We start from the raw sequence: 19,516 nt of genomic DNA, 5'->3' as shown, positions 1-19,516 counted from the left end.
TGGACCTGACCTGCACTTTCGGCCTCACAATCCCAATTTCACTGCAGATTAAATAATGATCAGTGTCATCAAAGAATCCCCTGAATACACGTGTGTCCCTCACAGCCTTCCTGAATTCCTGATCTGTTATTATATAGTCAAAGACAGATCTGGTTCCCCTGCCTTCCCAAGTATATCGGTGAATGTTCTTATGTTTAAAAAATGAGTTTGTGATTACTAAGCCCATATTGCTACAGAAATCCAAGAGTTGTTTCCCGTTCCTGTTGGCCCCCATATCCTCTCCAAATTTACCCATAACCTTTTCATACCCTTCTGTTCGATTTCCAATCCTGGCATTAAAATCACCCATGAGCAGAACACTGTCCTTGTCCTTTACTCTAACAACTACATCACTGAGTGCCTCATAAAAACTATACATCTTATCTTGATCTGTCCCTTCACATTGCGAATATACTGACACAATCCTAATTTTCTTGCTAGACACTGTCAAATCTATCCACATCAGTCGTTCGTTTACATACCTTACTGCAACTACGCTGGGTTCCATTTCTTTCCTGATGTAAAGCCCTACACCCCATTGTGCTATTACTGCTTTGACTCCTGACAGGTAGACCTTGTATTCTAACACTTCCTCTTCTTTCTCGCCCCTTACCCGAATGTCACTAACAGCTAAAACGTCCAGCCCCATCTTACTTGCAGCCTCTGCCAGCTCTACCTTCTTCCCAGGGTAGCCCCCATTGATATTAATAGCTCTCCTACTCATTACCATTTGTTTGCCAAGTCGTATCTTAGGAGTCCCTGGTGTGTCAGTTAGAGGTGGGACTCCGTCACCTCCAAAGGTCCGAGGCATTTTGCTCTGATTATTGCCAGCATCATATTTAAAGTATCGGGGAAGCAGGTTGCTACCCTTACTTGCCCCGCGTACCACTGAGTTTTACCCCTAACGGTTGAGGGACTAACCGGTGGATTTGGTAGTCTTTGCCGTATGAGCACAAAGGTGACCACGACTCAGAATATGTCCGAGATGCCCAGCCTTATTCCAAAGTAACTGGTATCCCGACTGTCGGGACCACTTACTTGGCCACTCATACGTTGCCCGTGGTTCATGAACTAGGACATGACTACAGGAACCCACACCATGAACCACTGTTTCATTACATTTCATATGTAATTTGTAGGAAATAATACGACTAACGTTGAAAAACATATATAAATAAAAAAACATGATAGAGACTTTATCCATCGATCCACCTATTACGGAGCTTGAACACTAACCAGATGATCGCCGCCTGCTCGTGCTAAGGGTCGCAAGGCACCGATAGTTCACTGATGCGTAAAACTTCTATTACGATTTTCTCGGAATCACGTAAGTAATACACCTGACTACTTGCGCATTATGTTGTCACCTTTTCAGATAGCAGTTCCTCCTCCAGTCTGGGAAACGATACGTAACATCACCACAATGAACTACGCCATGTTCAGTAATGTAGAAGTTCTGTACACCCGAAACCGCGACTCATCACCACGAGAACAAAACGTACGTATGTCAGATGACCGCTTACCTCGTTTCCCGTTCTCTCCGTTTTGTAATCCTCACGTAACGCGTCTCTTTAAAAGCCATTGTCTTATGCTTGACGAATATGTTATCGTTCAGACTGGAGCTAGGCAACGGAGCAGCTCTCTGCAGACCGAATGATATTGTTGAACATTTCGGAGCGCCATTATGAATACAAGTGTCTCTTTACATCATAATAGGTGCGTACGTTGCGATCACTCTGGAGCGCCTTAGTGGGTGAGGAATTTGAATCTGTGTGCCCTTCACAGATTGCTACCGTAGGTGAATAACACACCAGCACATCAGATATCATGTAGCTATATTTCGTTGCTGCAAATGGAAAGAAATAGATATACGATGTACATAAAAAACCTATAAAACCGGAGCCTGGGATTTTTACGCTTATATATCTTTGATGTAAACAGGATGGCCAGTTGTGTAAAATTCGTTGACAACCAGCTGTCCACTAATATACCTTATACCGTTTCAATCGTGAAGAAGTAGGGTAATAATGCAGACAAATGCTGAAAAGAGAACGAAGATTTCGCTTTAGTGTCCGATCGACCGTCGACGAAGACGTCATTAGAGATGGATTACAAGCTCGAACAGGAAAAATACGGACAAAGATATCGACCGTCTCCTATCCAAAAGAACCATGCACGCATTTGTCTTAATCGATTTATGGATGCCCAAACTGGGTGTGAACCACTTTCCTACCAAAGCGATACCAATGACTCAACAGCTGAGCCTTCTTACTCGGCAGCGAATGGTATTTCAGAAAGTAAGACGACGGAAAGGAACAAAAAGTTATATTAGGATTAGAAGCAGCAATATTAAAGCAATTTATGTGAATTCATTTCAAAGGAAGGCGCCATCCAACAGTGAGTTCTTAGGAATTGGGATTTTGCTCACTTGGTCACAGGTGCTAAGTTGAATGCCTTCTTTGATGAGCGAACCACTCCTCCTAAAGTGATTTAGGGAAATCACAGATAAACCAAGACAGTGTTGCCGTGCCGTGTTTAGTACCACACCACTCACGGGTAGAAGTGTCCTCCAGTTGTATGTCTTCAGAACTTTCGAGTTATTTTCGCTTCATGTTTACTTGTTTATGGATTATTCCTCTGTCTTATGCTCCGGGATTGCAAAATAATAATGCTACATCCAATGTAACCGCTTCAATTGTGTGGCCTGGAAACTGTGTGCGCTTCATGACGAATTTGTTCATTGAAAGAAAATGTATAGCTGTACCGAGTGCCTTCGAGAAGTCAAGGAACATGCCATCAGGCTGTTCAACTTTGTCTAAGGCGCTCTGCATCTCATGCACGAACAGGGCAAGCTCAGATCTCTGTTTCTGGAATCTACAAGGTGTCCCAATAGGAACATTCAATGTTCAGGGCTCTAGAGTTCATTCCTTAAGAGCTATGAGTACTTTTCAGTACTCTTAAGGTATGCATTGCAAAGCCCACGTTTCTTGATTCGATCGGTCGTTCCTGCCATGTCCCTGAATATTGACCTTTCCTCCAGGTTTACCCAGAATGATAATTTTATAAAAGAGTTTTTCCATCAGAAAAATGGCATACAGCACGAGTATAAATCATGTTCCATAATTCCACGACGGACTGACGTCAGCGATATAGGTCCATGATTATGAGCATCTCACCGACGACCCTTCTTCGACACGGGAATGACCTGCGCTTTTTTTTCCAATAGCTGGGTACCCTTCGTAGCGCCAGCGACCTACGGACTACTACTGGTAGAGGGAGACCATATCTATTATAATCTCAACGATGAAAAGAACAACCTGAGTTTCTCAACAATAGTGTCTACAATATTTTTGTTGACGTCTGCATGGAAGATCCTCAGTCTTCAAAAACGACATGCAACTAAAACAAATTTTATATAATCGCACAACACAAGGACGGAATCGATATCGATAGTTATGAGCATCTGTCCGACTAAACTCTTTGACAAAGGGAGTGTCCATTTTTCCATTCGCTTGGGTAGAATCGCTGCTATGACGATGTAAGATAAACTGCTGCTTCAAAAGTAGTAAGCTCTTTCTCATAATCTATATATAACCGTGCAAGTGACACATGATTTCTAGTCACTTTTCCGCTCTTGATTGTTTTTAGTTGATTTGTTTCAGGATCTGTCGTCTCAGTGTCTAAGCGACGACTGACTGGAAGAATCGTACAAGTGTTCCCCAGTGAAACACTCTCAGAAGTCTGAGTTCAGTATTCCGACCTTGTCTGTGTCATCGATGCCAGTATGTAAATTTTGTGACAGCACAAGGAAAGTTTTCCACGATCTTAGCTGCTCGATAAGCAAGCAGAGAGTTATTAGGCTAGCAAGTGTTTTTCTTTTGGTTTCGACGGGGGTTCGTGCGCTAATGTCCACATGTGTCCAGACAGGGTGTGATTGAGTAGTGCGAGCTGTAGTTCTCGCTATATGATGACTACACAACATATTATTTTATTTTTTGTGTAAAAAATCTAATGCCACCGTCGGATGGATTCGATGTCTTTTGTTTACATTTGTTGCTGCCTGCGATCGCCGTGTTTACACGGCTAAGCCAGTCACCTGATATCTTATGATTTTACTGTGTTTAAATACCAGCCCAAGCAAGACTACTATTCGAAGCAACCTTGTGATTGATTTGAATAAACTGATAATGAACTTTAATCTAGATGTTAGGCTACATGTTTATCCTGAACGATCATTCCTTTCCCTGTTGTGTTAAGATATAGGGTGACAATTATTAAGTTATATGAAATAAAATCGTCATAACTTCTGAACATTTTCCATTAGGATGTTCAAAAAATGTTTCATATGGCTCCGAGCACAATGGGACTTGACATCTGAGGTCATGAGTCCCCTAAAACGTAGAACCACTTAAACCTAAATAACCTAAGGACATCTCACACATCCATGCCCGAGGCAGGATTCGAACCTGCGACCGTAGCAGTCGCGCGGTTCCGGACTGAAGCACCTAGAACCACTCGGCCACAGCGGCCCGCTTACGACGTTCAAATTGCACACCTGGCCACGGGACATGATGGGAATTATTATAGTCTGGTTTAGCGACGAAGCCCACTTTCATTTGGATGGGTTCGTCAATAAGCAAAATGGTGTATTTGGGGGACTGAGAATCCGCATTTCGCGAACGAGAAGTCCTTTCACCCTCAACGAGTGACTGTGTGGTGTGCAATGTCACGTCACGGAATAATCGGTGCGATATTCCCTGATGGCACGGTGACTACCGAATGGTACGTGAAGGTTGCGGAAGATGATTTCATCCCCATTATCCAACGTGATCCCGACTTCAACTAGATGTGGTCCTGACCCCATCAAAGCAGGAGAGTGTTTGATGTCCTGGAGAAGCACTTTGGAGACCGCATTCTACCTAGGTCTGTGGTAACCAGATTCCACTAGCATGGGCCTTGATTGGCCGCCATATTCTCCAGATCTGGACATATGCAACTCTTTTTTGTGAGGCTATATTAAAGACAAGGTGTACAGCAATAACCCCAAAGCCATTGCTGAGCCGAGGTCATCGACAGCATCTATGTTCCAACACTTCAGCAGATCATGCAGAATTCTGCTATACGTCTGTGCCACATCATAGCCAATGATGGCAGGGATATCGATCATACCATACCCTAAATTCGAATATCTTTAGTGATGTTTAGATGTTGAAGAAAGCGTGTGCACCCCGTAGTTTGTAACTAATATGTGTTTTCTTCATATAGTTCAATAATTGTCACCGTGTAGTAACAAACTGATCGCAACTGGCGATTAAGCTCACTTCATTTTACTAGTTACCAAACCCCCAGCAAAGTTGAAATTTTTTGGTCTTTTCCGGGATTAATCCGTTGTAGACAGCGAAGTTGCTTCGACTGTCTAGTTTATTACAAACCTGAATATCGACGGCTTCTGGCGTTGTACGCACATGGTCTCGTAGTCAACCAGAAAAAGATTTTCCAAAAATTCTGACAGTACGCGAGTAAGCTACGCCTCGTATGAAGGATTGCCAAAGTTTCATCTGCGATGTCTAAAAAATAAAGTTACGCGATTATTTTTTGTTTGTTTGCAGGTGTATGTCTGCAGTCCTGGTAGACATAAAAGTACAGGAAACGTACTCGCATTTGCGAATATGAACCACCATCGGCTGTATACTGGAATGACGACAGTTAAAAGTTGTGCCTGACCGTGAGCAGAACTCGGATTTTCCACTTTACGGGAACGGCCACCTTGAGTCCTTCGGCCATCCGAGCACGAATCACGTCCAGACCCAAACTCCCATATGTTGTTGTCCATGTGTCACAACCTACATTCGTACGTTAGGTGTTTTCCCGTCCTGGATGGATATATTTATTGAGAGTCGAGGGTCTCGTATTGGCGGATAAGTACGAAGTAGCTGTGACTGTGTTATTAAGAAGTTAAATGTGTTCGAAGGAATATTGCATCGTGCGTCTTAATAGCAAAGGCACTGCTACTTCGTACACATAAAAGACCCGCGGCACAGTAGGGTATTCCTGGTTAGACAGAGGACTGCGAAAACCTGTAAAAAATTCTGTACAAGTAATGATCATGATTATTATTCTTCAATCTGTATATTGAGAAAGCAGTACAGGAAACAAAAGAAAAAATCGGAGTAGGTATTAAAATCCATGGAGAAGAAATACAAACTTTCAGGTTCGCCGATGACATTGTAATTCTGTCAGAGACAGCAAAGGACTTGGAAGAGCAGTTGAACGGAATGGATAGTGTCTTGAAAGGAGGATATTAGATGAACATCAACAAAAGCAAAACGAGGATAATGGAATGTAGTCGAAGTAAGTCCTGTAGCACGCCAGAGGTTACTTTAACGTCTGTAGACGTATCTCCATTGACAACAACATGCCGTGTTCTGTTTGCTAAAAACTCTTCAATCCAGCCACACAGCTGGTCTGATATTCCGTAGGCTCTTACTTTGTTTATCAGGTGACAGTGCGGAACTGTATCGAACGCCTTCCGGAAGTCAAGGAAAATTGTAATTACCTGGGAGCCTGTATCTAATATTTTCTGGGTCTCATGACAAATGAAGCGAGTTGAGTCTCACACGATCGCTGTTTCCGGAATCCATGTTGATTGCTACAGAGTAGATTCTGGGTTTCCAGAAATGACATGATACGCTCGCAAAAAATGTGTTCCTAAATTCTACAACATATCGATGTCAGAGATATAGGTCTATAGTTTTGCGCATCGGCTAAACGAACCTTCTTGAAAACTGGGACTATCTGTGCTCTTTTCGGATCATTTGCAAACTTCAGTTCCTCTAGAGACTTGCGTACACGGCTGTTAGAACGGAGGCAAGTTCTTTCGCGTACTCTGTGTAGAATCTAATTGGTATCCCGTCAGGTCCAGTGGACTTTCCTCTGTTGAGTGATTTCAGTTGCTTTTCTAATCTTTGGACACTTATTTCGATGTCAGCCATTTTTCCGTTCGTGCGAGGATTTAGAGAAGGAAACGGCTTTGGAAGAAGGTGTTCAGTATTTCAGCTTTACGCATGTCATCCTCTGTTTCAATGCCATCATCATCCCAGAGTGTCTGGATATGCTGTTTCGATCCACTTACTGATTTATCGTAAGACCAGAACTTCCTAGGATTTTCTTTCAAGTCGGTACATAGAATTTTACTTTCGAATTCACTGAACGCTTCACACATAGCCTTCCTTACGCTAACTTTGACATCGTTTAGCTTCTGTTTGTCTGAGAGGTTTAGGCTGCGTTAAAACTTGCAGTGAAGCTCTCTTTTCTTTCGCAGTGGGTGACCGAGCAAAACGTTCCCGCCATTCCGGCGCTGAGAATAGACACAGAAGAGCTTCAGGAGTGCTATGTAGAGTATCAATGAAGCCAACCCTTTTCCTGGTGTGTTGATTCCTACACATTTGCAGGTTGAAAACGACATTTCACAATCCAATGAGCAACATGAAGACGTTCTTGACAAACTTTGACACTGCTGACTCCCTCGGACGTTTCAATCCTTCTCGACATTACGGGGCTGCATCCCGTTTGAACGTGAGCGCACTCATTTGGAGTACAGCGCGACCACAATTTTTGCTCTCGTGTTCAGGTTGGAACCACTAGGAACCGTTCAAAACCATTCAACGAAATTTTAACTGATCGGAAACAGCAAGTAATATTTATGATTTTCCAGCCCTTCAGTGCCGTGTCACGGGGTTTTGCAACCAAGTGCAAGAATAGAACGACAAAGGCCCTTCTAAGACTCCCCACCCTTGATGCCACCCACTCAGCTTCTTTGACCACTTTACAAACGTACCTGTCAGAAACTCCGACATCATTTCAGCCCGGTGGTTGCTGAAACGCCGGCAGGTAGGGAAACCCCACCCAAGGGGGTGGAAACGGTTCCCTAAACCTCTGGTCCTCGCGCAGCCTCGAGGCAGATTTGATGTCTTCATGATGAAACTGCAGTTGCTGGTGTGCGCCTACAGAGTGAACCACGTACTGCAGATGTTGGGTCTCGGCGACTTCACATCTTAGAATTTAGAAATAAATGTCCGTCACTTGGACGTGTCTTGCTATGCGAAGATAGATTTTCGGCTGTAGGTCAAGGTTTGACACTTACGGAGAGGGGAATTCTAAGTTTGAAAACTGTCTTATAAAGTTTATCCTGCTGACAGGCGTTGCGAAAACAGCGAAGAAGGTAATTTAGATCTGCTATTTTTTATACAGTGGGAGGAGGAAATCATCTTATAAGCGTATTTACGCTTTTATTGTCCAAGAAAAATAACAGGAAAGGGGAACGTCTGACAGGACGTATCTGCAAAATTGTATTATGGTACAGCGTCAGTTCCGGAGGTACGACATCATAAACATTGAGATGCATTAAAACAACATTACAGGGCGAAATTCGCTATACATATAGGGGAAAGTTAAATGTATGTTAAATATATTTGAGACGCATGTACGTCGGCAAAGCCATGGGTAGAACGCTCATTCTAAGCCCCTGGAATGATTTCAAGTAAATTCGGTTCACATATTAGTTACGAACTAGAAAGACATACCCTGGGGGTAAGAACAACTGGCCTAATCTTGTGATGAGCTTGATAACGCGGCAGAAGAAGGACCAAGTGGTCAAATGGGGAGGAGCAAATGGACAGATAGTGTGGTATGGAGAGGGGTATGGAGAGGGGAACAGGTGGAGATGGAAGGACAGAGGGCAAGAGGTGGGGGGCGGAGCTGGTCGATAGGGAGAGAGGCGTAGGAGATGTATGTGTATGTAGAGGGGGTGAAGGTAGAAATGGACATAGTGATAGAGAGAGGGGGAAGGAGGATATTGGCTAATAGAAGATTAGAACAAATACGTTCCCGGGAATCGCCGCGTAGTCAGTTAGCATATTTATAAGAAGACCAAAATTAAATTAGTGTTAACATCTACAAGAGCACCAGCTCGTGAAATACAGAAACATGTAGCTACATAATTCTGGTCACGAAAGCTAAGGCCGGGATGGCGGTGTGCTGACTACATGCCCCTCCATATCAACAGCGACGCCTATCGGCGGAGTATGACACAGCTGTCGTTCGGTACCGTTGAGCCTTACGAGGCCTATTCGGAGGGAGAGAGGAGATTAGCTATATAAAAGGTGTCCACGTGTCGGCTTGTATTGCGATTGTCTCCCGTATCACGCTGTGAAACGTCCCCTTTGAAAAATTATGGATGACTGTGCTGGAGAAACTCTTACGTTATTTGATTTTCAAACAGCTGAACAAAACTGAACGTACTCAGACATTTCTCTCTTTACGTATTCTGATCATCACTAAACTGACACACAATATTTTTTGCACAACGAAATCTGATTTTCATCCCTACAAAAGAATGGCCCTGACTAAAAATAACCTATACCTTTCATGAATCACTTACCTCACAAAAATCTTCGTTACTCGAACTACTGCAATACAGCGAGCGCCAATACTGCCAGCTAAATAAGAGATTCTAACTACTGAAGGCACTAACTACTGATAGGCATAGTTAGCAAATGAAAGATTTTGATAGAGAACAATGTATTTACCTTAATAGCGTTCAAAAGTTCAAAAAGGTTCAAATGGCTCTGAGCACTATGGGACTTAACATTTGAGGTCATCATTCCCCTAGAACTTAGAACTACTTAAACCTAACTAACCTAAGAACATCACACACATCCATGCCCGAGGCAGGATTCGAACCTACGACCGTAGCAGTCGCACGGTTCCGGACTGAAGCGCCTAGAACCGCTCGGCCATCGCGACCGGCCGTTCAATAGTCATTGACATCCAATTAAACAAATTTCCTTTTTGTGACGGACACACGTCCAGATCGTTCGCTCAAAGCTCCGGCATCTCTCTCCCCACATCCACCTGCCCAACGCTACACGCTGTTCACATCCGACTGCCCAACACTACACAAGCGAATATTCCAACAATGAGTCCAACCAGCCACAGACTGCACACAGCGCAGTCAGCGATTTTCATACACAGCGCTACGTGGCGTTACCAACATAAAAACCTAAACAGCCTACTTACCTGGCCCATTTAGCGAGCGTCGTCTCCAATCGCTCGGCCACGGATTTTGTAAAACTAAATGATACGTCAATGGGTTAAATCCCCCGATGTCTTCTACGTATGTCGACTTAAAGAAGGTTCCAATGAGGAACTGCGGCTGATGACGGGGAAAAAATTGGCCGTACCGCGCGAAAGCAATTACCGCCGTCGGCACTGCAAGTTGTGCAGCGTGCAGCACAGCGGAAAGCCCGCTGACTGACTGAATGGGGAACCTCTGGCTGTATAGGGCTGCAGCCGTACGGAGGGGCCGGTGGGCAGAAAGGCGTCCCGCCGGGACGTTGTCTGCGGACAGCGGCGGCGCCGGCGGGAGCTGCTGCTGCCGCCGTCACGTCCGCATTGAAATTGCTCGCCGCGGCAGAAAAACGCCTCGGCCGTGACGAGAAGGGAAATGTAGTTATCACGTGCGGCATGAAAACGTCCGAGATGACGAAGCCACCGGGAAACCCCCCCCCCCCCCCCCCCCCCCAATCGTCATAGCGAAAGAATGTCTGCCGTGGAAATTCGATTAATTCCTAAGGAGAACAGCAGACAGTGGTCTGCGAGTTTGTGTCAAGATTTGAAAGGGTTTTACAAAAATTTGGAAACACCGCGAGAAACACACGCTTTAATGTAAATGCAGATGCTATAGTCCGTAAGTAAACTGAAGAGCGAGCGAGCGAGTCCCAAATACGTCACAAGGCCTTTCTACAGGCTGTTTCACAACATAGTACCGACCCTTCCGCGTCGCGCGCTTCAAATATGTGGCGAAGCCGTGCACAGATACGTCTCGGCTGCGTTTATTTCTTAGACAAATGTATTAAGACCACGTTGTTGTTGTGGTCTTCAGTCCTGAGACTGGTTTGATGCAGCTCTGCCGGCCGCGATGGTCTAGCGGTTCTAGGCGCGCAGTCCGGAACCACGCAACTGCTATGGTGGCAGGTTCGAATCCTGCCTCGGGCATGGATGTGTGTGATGTCCTTAGGTTAGTTAGGTTTAAGTAGTTTTAAGTTCTAGGGGACTGATGACCACAGATGTTAAGTCCCATAGTGCTCAGAGCCATTTGATGCAGCTCTCCATACTACTCTCTCCTGTGCAAGTTTCTTCATCTCCCAGTACCTACTGCAACCTACATCCTTCTGAATCTGCTTAGTGTATTCATCTCTTGGTCTCCCTCTACGACTTTTACCCTCCACGCTGCCCTCCAATGCTAAATTTGCGATCCCTTGATGCCTCAAAACATGTCCTACCAACTGAACCCTTCTTCTAGTCAAATTGTGCCACAAACTTCTCTTCTCCCCAATCCTATTCATTACCTCCTCATTAGTTATATGATCTACCCATCGAATCTTCAGCATTCTTCTGTAGCACCACATTTCCAAAACTTCTATTTTCTTCTTGTCGGAACTAGTTATCGTCCATGTTTCGCTTGCATACATGGCTACACTCCAAACAAATACTTTCAGAAACGACTTCCTGATACATAAATCTATATTCGATGTTAACAAATTTCTCTTCTTCAGAAACGCTTTCCTTGTCATTGCTAGTCTATATTTTATATACTCTCTACTTCGACCATCATCAGTTATTTTGCTCCCCAAATAGCAAAACTCCTTTACTAATTTAAGTGCCTCATTTCCTAATCTAATTCCCTCAGCATCACCCGATTTAATTCGACTACATTCTATTATCCTCGTTTTGCTTTTGTTGGTGTTCATCTTATACCCTTCTTTCATGACACTGTCCATTCCGTTCAACTGCTCTTCCAAGTCCTTTGCTGTCTCTGACAGAATTACAATGTCATCGGCGAACCTCAAAGTTTTTATTTCTTCTCCATGGATTTTAATACCTACTCAGAATTTTTCTTTTGTTTCCTTCACTGCTTGCTCAATATACAGATTGAATAACATCGGGGAGAGGCCATAATGAATACAAAAAACGATAGCTTCTTTCGAAACACAACATTATAGAGTAAATAGTATTAACATAAGAACGGAAATCAGGATTCTACTACAAACATTGAAACAAATGTCTGTTTGTGTGAATGTATGCTACTCTATTGCTATTGGTAAAACGAACCCCATATAATGCAATCAGTCTGTAAAATTTAAAGCTTTTTCTTATTTTGTGTTTCTGCTAAAAGGTAGAAGTTTTCTTTGAACGATTGCATTGAAACTTAACAATTCTTGCAACACAAAGAGTGTTTAAAAAGTAAGCAGAAATTTATAATTTTGTATGTTGTATTAGACCGATTTGCTCTACTTTTTTTCACTGTCTTCGTAAACATGCCTCAAAAGTATGTGTTCAATGTCATGCATATTGGGTATTTACTTTGTTGTCAGCTGTCAGAAAGGTTACGTGTGTGTTGGTAGCATCAAAGATTATTCGTTTTGTATAAAAATAAATTAGAGAATCTATATTAAATTTTGTTATAAAAATGGAATAAAGTGTATGAAATTTTTATAAATGGTAAATATTGCTTTTGGTGAGCCTGTTATGAGTAAACCAAGGGCTGACAAGTGGTATAAACATTTCAAAGCAGGCCTTAAAGGACAGCGGTTTTACAAGCATGGATGAGATTAAAAATGCACAGTTAAGAGACCTACAAAATACCCCGAAGAACCAGTTTCTAAAGTGTTTCGTAAATTGGAAAAAGCCCTGGCATAAGTGTATAGTGTGTAATGGGGAATATTTTGAAGAGGATAACATTGCTGTAGATTAACAAGTAAAGTTCTTACCAAAAAATAAAAATTAATACGTGAACGCACCTCGTATGTCAAGCTTGAAGTCCAGAATCGGTGTACATGTTTCGAAGGAAATTTCAGCAGTGTTTAGAATAGCGATCGCGCATATGTTTTAAGTAATATGTCTTAGAATCAGGTGAATACTGACCGAGATAGAAATTTAGTGTTCCATAACCATCAAAGGTTTTACGTGATCTTGAAACTGTCTATAACGATGGGTTTCTCCCCAAATTATTAGTTTTCCTTCGTGGCGATTCCAGTAAACCATGCGGCTTATTTTTCCATTCCTTACTTATGCGTCCTACTAGGTGAGGCTGATGTTTGAATAAATTGCAGCCCTTTGATTGGAACTGGTAATATTAGCCAACAGTTCATTTTGGGTCGCCTCTTTAATACTCGCTGTAACAACAGCTAACGCTCGTTACTCCCCAAATACCTCCTCTTCTTCATATTCTGCACATTTTCTTGCAATGCTAGACGATTATCCATCACTTCTGAATATCGAAGTACGTCAGTAAGTACACAGAGTTAACTCACTGACACTGGCAACTAAGACCCTATGGCTACTCCGCGCTGTCACATTGCTGCGAAAGTCTATCTGACCATCGTGACTGATCGGGTCCATCTCATGATACAGTGTTTGTTCCCCAACGGTGATTTTCTGTTCCAAGACGACAGGACCCATATTTACACAGCTCTCGTTGTCCAAGATTGGTTTTGTCAGCACTAGAATGAATTTTCGCATTTCTCCTGGCCAACACAGCCACTAGATCTCAACGCTGTTGAGCCGTCTACTTTGGAGAGAATAATGTTTGACCGCCACCCTACTCTATCATCGTTACCTGAATGTATCACTTTTTTGCCGGAAGAATTGCAAAAGATTCCCTTGAAAACTATACAGGTCCTGTATTCATCCATTACTGGTTACTGGAAGCTGTTCTGAATGCCAACGGTTTCTTTACACCATATTAGGCTCAGTAATGTGCTTTGGATGTTTTCGTATTTTTTTGCATCCCCTATATGTGTGAAAATGCTGCAGGCTTCCACGGTCGCTACTTATAGCACACTAGGCAGTAATTACAATGGAATGAACGCCCTTAGCTGCTTAGAGGCGTTGACATACGTCAACGGGGACAGATGAAAGTGTGTGCCCCGACCGGGACTCGAACCCGGGATCTCCTGCTTCCATGGCAGACGCTCTATTCATCTGAGCCACCGAGGCACAGAGGATAGCGCGACTTCAGGGATTTATCTCTGGCACGCCTCCAGCGAAACCCACATTCTCAACGTATCGTCCCGCACTACATTCGTAGTGCCCCCGCCCATTATATTCATCACTCGCGGCGCGTTGCCGATTCCCGTAAGAGTTCGGGCACTGTTTGTGCATTCGCACGGAAGAAGAAGATGGTCAAGTGGCCGGTGAACCTTAACTATATATATACTAAGATGGTATCTGTTCTTTCTGACATATCCGGAAGAACAGATACCATCTTAGTAAATATATAGTAATGTGACATCTTTCAAGAATTCTTACAGAGCGGGAATCTGGACCTAAGATCATGTTTTCTGAGGCCTCCTGTGGTAACTCACTATGAATGCGTTTTCCTATTATTCTAGACCACAAACTTTTGAAAAGACGACAAGGGCAAGGTGAAAAGCTCTCGGTCTGGTATAGAGATGCCGTTGATAACAATGAAATTTTCTTGTTACGTTGGTACGAGTATATTTAGCGCAATAACGTAAGTCAATATCTGGTATCCCGTCCCCATGAATCTGAATGCCTGCCGAGCTAAACGACTGATAGACAGAAACAATGTCCTATCTGTGAAGTCCTTCAATCGTTAAGACGTCGCCACCCTTATTTCCTCGCATGAATCAATGTTCGGGCCTGCAGACCTCGTCATGGCCTGTTTAAATACGGTCTACTAGTCTGATATCGATATATACACTCATATGTGTGTAACTAGGACGAGACGGTCCGGTGATCCGTTCATTGACGAACAAACACGTTCGAATTCTTACGGGAATCAGCAACTCGATGTGATTAATGATGATTACCATCGTGACTGCGCGACTAGGGCATTGTCGCTCGTTCTTTGCGTCGATCTCTGGATCGGTTCGGTCTTGCCTGACTTCGATTTCGGGGTTGTTCTTCCCATTCCGTTTGTAATTCTGCTGCCTCATGGATACAGTACGAAGGTCAGCCTCTCCTCCGCAACATCTTTGCTTATAAAGTTCAGTATGTTGCTGGAATAGATAAAACTGAATTTCGTGCATCATACGGTCCCCACAGACGCTCTTATTTATAAGTCACGTTCACTCGTATAGGCTTGCCTGCATACATTGCTCATACACACACACACACACACACACACACACACACACACACACACACACTCACACATATACGCACACACACTCGCTACGCTACTGTAAACATGAGATGTTTTCAACTTCAGTTACGACCATTGCTTCGAATGAGGAAAACTCGTCGGCCTAGTAGATCTATTACTACCAGAAAAACTCAGGTGATAGTACCACTATGACAGCTAGTAAATGATCCAGGTTTCAGAGACGTTTCACGTGATTACTGCTTGGCCAATTATTTAACATTTTGCTTACTTTTTTTGACGAGAGGGATCTTGTCAAATCATCGCTCAAACGCTTGATTTTTTTCTTCAGTTTCGTATAAGTAGCTTCTAGCTTCCCTCCATCGTGGGTTATGTTCCGTTTACTTTCCGTAAACAAGATTCCGATTTATAAATGTGTGTCCACAACAAATGCAAATGGCGCAGGTTGCTGGTGTTTGCGCAGCTGCTTCCTGTTAGCGAACGAGCACATCGACTGGAGCGACCCAAAATTGCATGTGTAGTATTTAGTGGGTTATATCACTAGATAAAAAGAGGCAACGTTCTTGAAGCGGGTAGCATCTGTATTAGAAAGATGAAAAATATACGACGAATTAATCTTTTCGATGAGCTCCGTGTAGGTAATAATGAACAGTTCGAAAATTTTCATCGATTGCGATTCGATGGCTTTGATTACGTAATGGCTCCGATCCAATCTGCAATACTGAAAGACACAAATTATCAAAATCCTATATCTTGCAAACAGCAGCTATCCAGGAGCTCTTTGAAATCTGAAGAGTCCTTCACGTACGTGATGTAGTTGCTCTAAACATGTGAGAAAAGTACACTGACGGAAAAAGAATCGCAACATCAAGAAGAAGTTGTGTTGGTAGGCATGTTTGTACGAAACGACCACGTGACATTCGCGAGAGCGACGACCATCGTGTTCAGCGTTTGGCTCTGGCGCATCGTACATACGCAGCGGCAATTTTAGCACCAGTTGGCACCACAGTAACACAACGAACTGCTACAAATCGGTTACTTCAAGTACAGCTCCGAGCCAGGTGCCCTGTAGCGTGTATTCCAATCACCCCAAACCACCGCCATTTGCGATTTCATTGGTGTCAAGCGAGAGCTCATTGGAGAGCAGAGTGGAGGGCTGTTCTGTTTCCACATGAAAGCCGGTTTTGCCTCGGTGCTCGTGATTGCCTTGTGTTGGTTAGAAGGAAGCCAGCTGAGCGACTGCAACAAATCTGTCCGCCTTCTAGACACCCTGGACCTGTACATGGAGTAATGGTCTGGGGTGCGATTTCTTATGACAACAACGCTCCCCAACGGCTTATTTGTTCATCAGTCTGGTGATTCGACAAGCTGTGCTGCCATTCAGAACATCATTCCAGGGGTTGTTTTCCAGCAGGATAACGCTCGCCCACATACCGTCACTGCAACCCAACATGCTCTACAGACTGACGACATGTTGCTTCGCCTTCCACAGTCCTCTAAAAATCCCTTGGTCAACTGTTCCCGATGTGATAGTGAAGTGTAAACGTGAAGAGACACGCAGAGCACAAAAGCGTACAGGCCGACCTCGTCTGTTGACTGGCAGAGACCGCCGACTGTTGAAGAGGGTCGTATTGTGTAATAGGCAGACATCTATCCAGACCATCACACAGGAATTACAAACTGCATCACGATCCACTGCAACTACTATGACAGTTAGGCAGGAGCTGTGAAAACATTGATTTGATGGTCGAGAGGCTGCTCATAAGACACGCATCATGCCGATAAGTGACAAACGACGCCTCGCTCAGTGTAAGGAGCGTAAACATTGGACGATTGAACAGTGGAAAAACGTTGTGTGGAGTGGCGAATCACGGTGCGCATTGTGACGATCCGGTGGCAGGGTGTGGGTATGGCGAATGCCCGGTAAATGTCGTCTGCCAGCGTGTGTAGTATCAGCAGTAAAATTCGGAGGTGGGGGTGTTATGGTGTGGTCGTGTTCTTCAAGGAGGGGGCTTGCACCCCTTGTTGTTTTGCGTGGCACTATCACAACGCAGGCCTACATTGATGTTTTACGCAACTTCTTGCTTCCAAGTTGAAGAGCAATTTGAGGATGGCGATTGCATGTCAACCCGATCGAGCACTGTTCATAATGCACGGCCTGTGGCGGAGTGGTTACTCGACAGTAACATCCCTGTAATGGACTGGCCTGCACAGAATCCTGACCTGAATACTATAGAACACCTCTGTGATGTTTTGGAGCGTCGACTTCGTACCAGACCTCACCGACATCGTTAACTCTCCTGAGTACAGCACTCTGTGAAGAACGGGCTGCCATTCCCCAAGAAACCTTCCAGCATCTGAACGCCTGCTTGCGAGAATGGAAGCTTTCATCAAGGCTAAGGGTGGGCCAACACCATACTGAATTTCAGCATTACCGATGGAGGGCGCCACGAACTTGTAAGTAATTTTCAGCCAGGTGTCCGGATACTTTTGATCACATACTGTAAGTAACAGACGTAAATAGGCTCAAAACTGGTGCACAGCAACAACAGTAACCGTCCAAGTCGACACACACTATCATTTCTTTCCTCAATGTATGTTTTATATTATATGTTTCATAGTATAAATTAGTCCTAACTTTGCTATAGAAGTATTGTCTGAGCATCCTGTGTCACAGATGACCTGCCTACTTTGTGGTAGATCTGTGTCTGAATTTGATAAGCTGTCACTGGAGACACGAAATGTAATCTCAAATCAAAATACAACAGACTGTCTTATAATGCATATAATATTCATTACGTGCTGTCTACTGGTTATAAATTTACAGAATCTTTGGATTTTTTTTCAGAGTGGTCAAATAAACCGTTACCAATGACGCCACTATCGTGATAAAACACATATGCGTAAAGAGAAACATGTAACTGTGTTCTCGAAAGAACAGGCTTTAAAACTGCAGGATTGTTTCTGTGCTTTTTTCCAAATTTTCATGCAAAATTTCATTTTACAATGTTTCTCCTTAAATAAGCCAATAGCAAAACTCTCTTGATACACTGTGCCACTTTCCATTGAAATAATAACAGTTTGAAAACCAAACGAGATATCATTATTGCGAAACAACGTGACTACTAGGCGAATTGTGGCTGATGCTGTGCTACCCACGAAACGTCGCTGAGACTCTTTGTTGCCAGTTAAAGAAACATTTTTTTTTTGAACAGAGCTCTTAAAATAATTATATGTCCTATGGTGTTAACTATTCAGTGCTTTTTACGAAAGGCCGGCCGCGGTGGTCTCGCGGTTCTAGGCGCGCAGTCCGGAACCGTGCGACTGCTACGGTCGCAGGTTCGAATCCTGCCTCGGGCATGGATGTGTGTGATGTCCTTAGGTTAGTTAGGTTTAAGTAGTTCTAAGTTCTAGGGGACTAATGACCACAGCAGTTGAGTCCCATAGTGCTCAGAGCCATTTGAACCATTTTTTTTACGAAAGAAATCTTACTTGCTGTTGGCTGCTTACGGGTGTTACTGACGTCATGTACCACGAGATTCCTTAAATGTCATATCTGAACTCGGATTATGTGTGCTGTTGTTACGAAAATGGATGACGCAGTCTGTGACTATATTGGCACGCTGTGTCTATTGTTCTGCAGGCCGCGCCACACGACACGCGGACGCTGGCATTAAAGGGCCCGCCTCCATGACTACTGTGCGCGGTGCAGTTACGTCACGATCGGCGAAATGTGCTGAGGATTGGCTCACCGCTGCAATACATTCATATGTCAATATGATGGATAGGATCGCGGTGGAATGCATTTGCTTACAACTGACATGATTTCTCCCGGAGCACGCAACCCACGCACGCGCGACCGGCCTGGGACAGCCGTGGCGGCACGCCGCGGACCGCGTTTACGTCGCTCAGGGCAGCCGCCGTGTTCTGTGGCTCTCTGGAAAGGTCAAGCTTTCTCCCTAACTTCAGCTTACTTTTTTGTTTCTAGAAATGTGCTTTCCTTGGCTAAGTGAATATTACTTCCCTTCTACCGAAGAGATCATCGTTATCGTCACCTCCATTATCTGTCAATCACGGATTATGCAGCGGAGCCTACTTATGCATTCATAGTGATAAGGTAAACAATAATTAAACGACGAGCTTGTAAATAATAATTTTTGAAGAAATGGAAGACGATAGCAAGATAGTCGAAAAAAATTTCTTCGGTCTTGGCGAAATTGTTTCACCGCGGAGTATAGTAATATGGTTCATTCGTTCAACCATCGCACAAACACCGGAATGGCAGATAAT

At 43.8% G+C, this 19,516-nt stretch overlaps 1 non-coding gene across 1 annotated transcript; it reads right to left on the bottom strand.

Annotated features, from left to right (window-relative positions):
* Window positions 1-14,023: 14,023 nt before the first annotated feature.
* On the bottom strand, window positions 14,024-14,097 carry Trnap-ugg (transfer RNA proline (anticodon UGG)). Its single transcript has one exon. It is a non-coding gene; the product is annotated as a tRNA-Pro (tRNA).
* Window positions 14,098-19,516: the final 5,419 nt, after the last annotated feature.

This window comes from Schistocerca gregaria, chromosome 5 (genome assembly GCF_023897955.1).
Source record: "Schistocerca gregaria isolate iqSchGreg1 chromosome 5, iqSchGreg1.2, whole genome shotgun sequence".
NCBI classification, from domain to species: Eukaryota; Metazoa; Arthropoda; class Insecta; order Orthoptera; family Acrididae; genus Schistocerca; species Schistocerca gregaria.
This window is presented reverse-complemented; position numbering and strand designations above follow the sequence as displayed.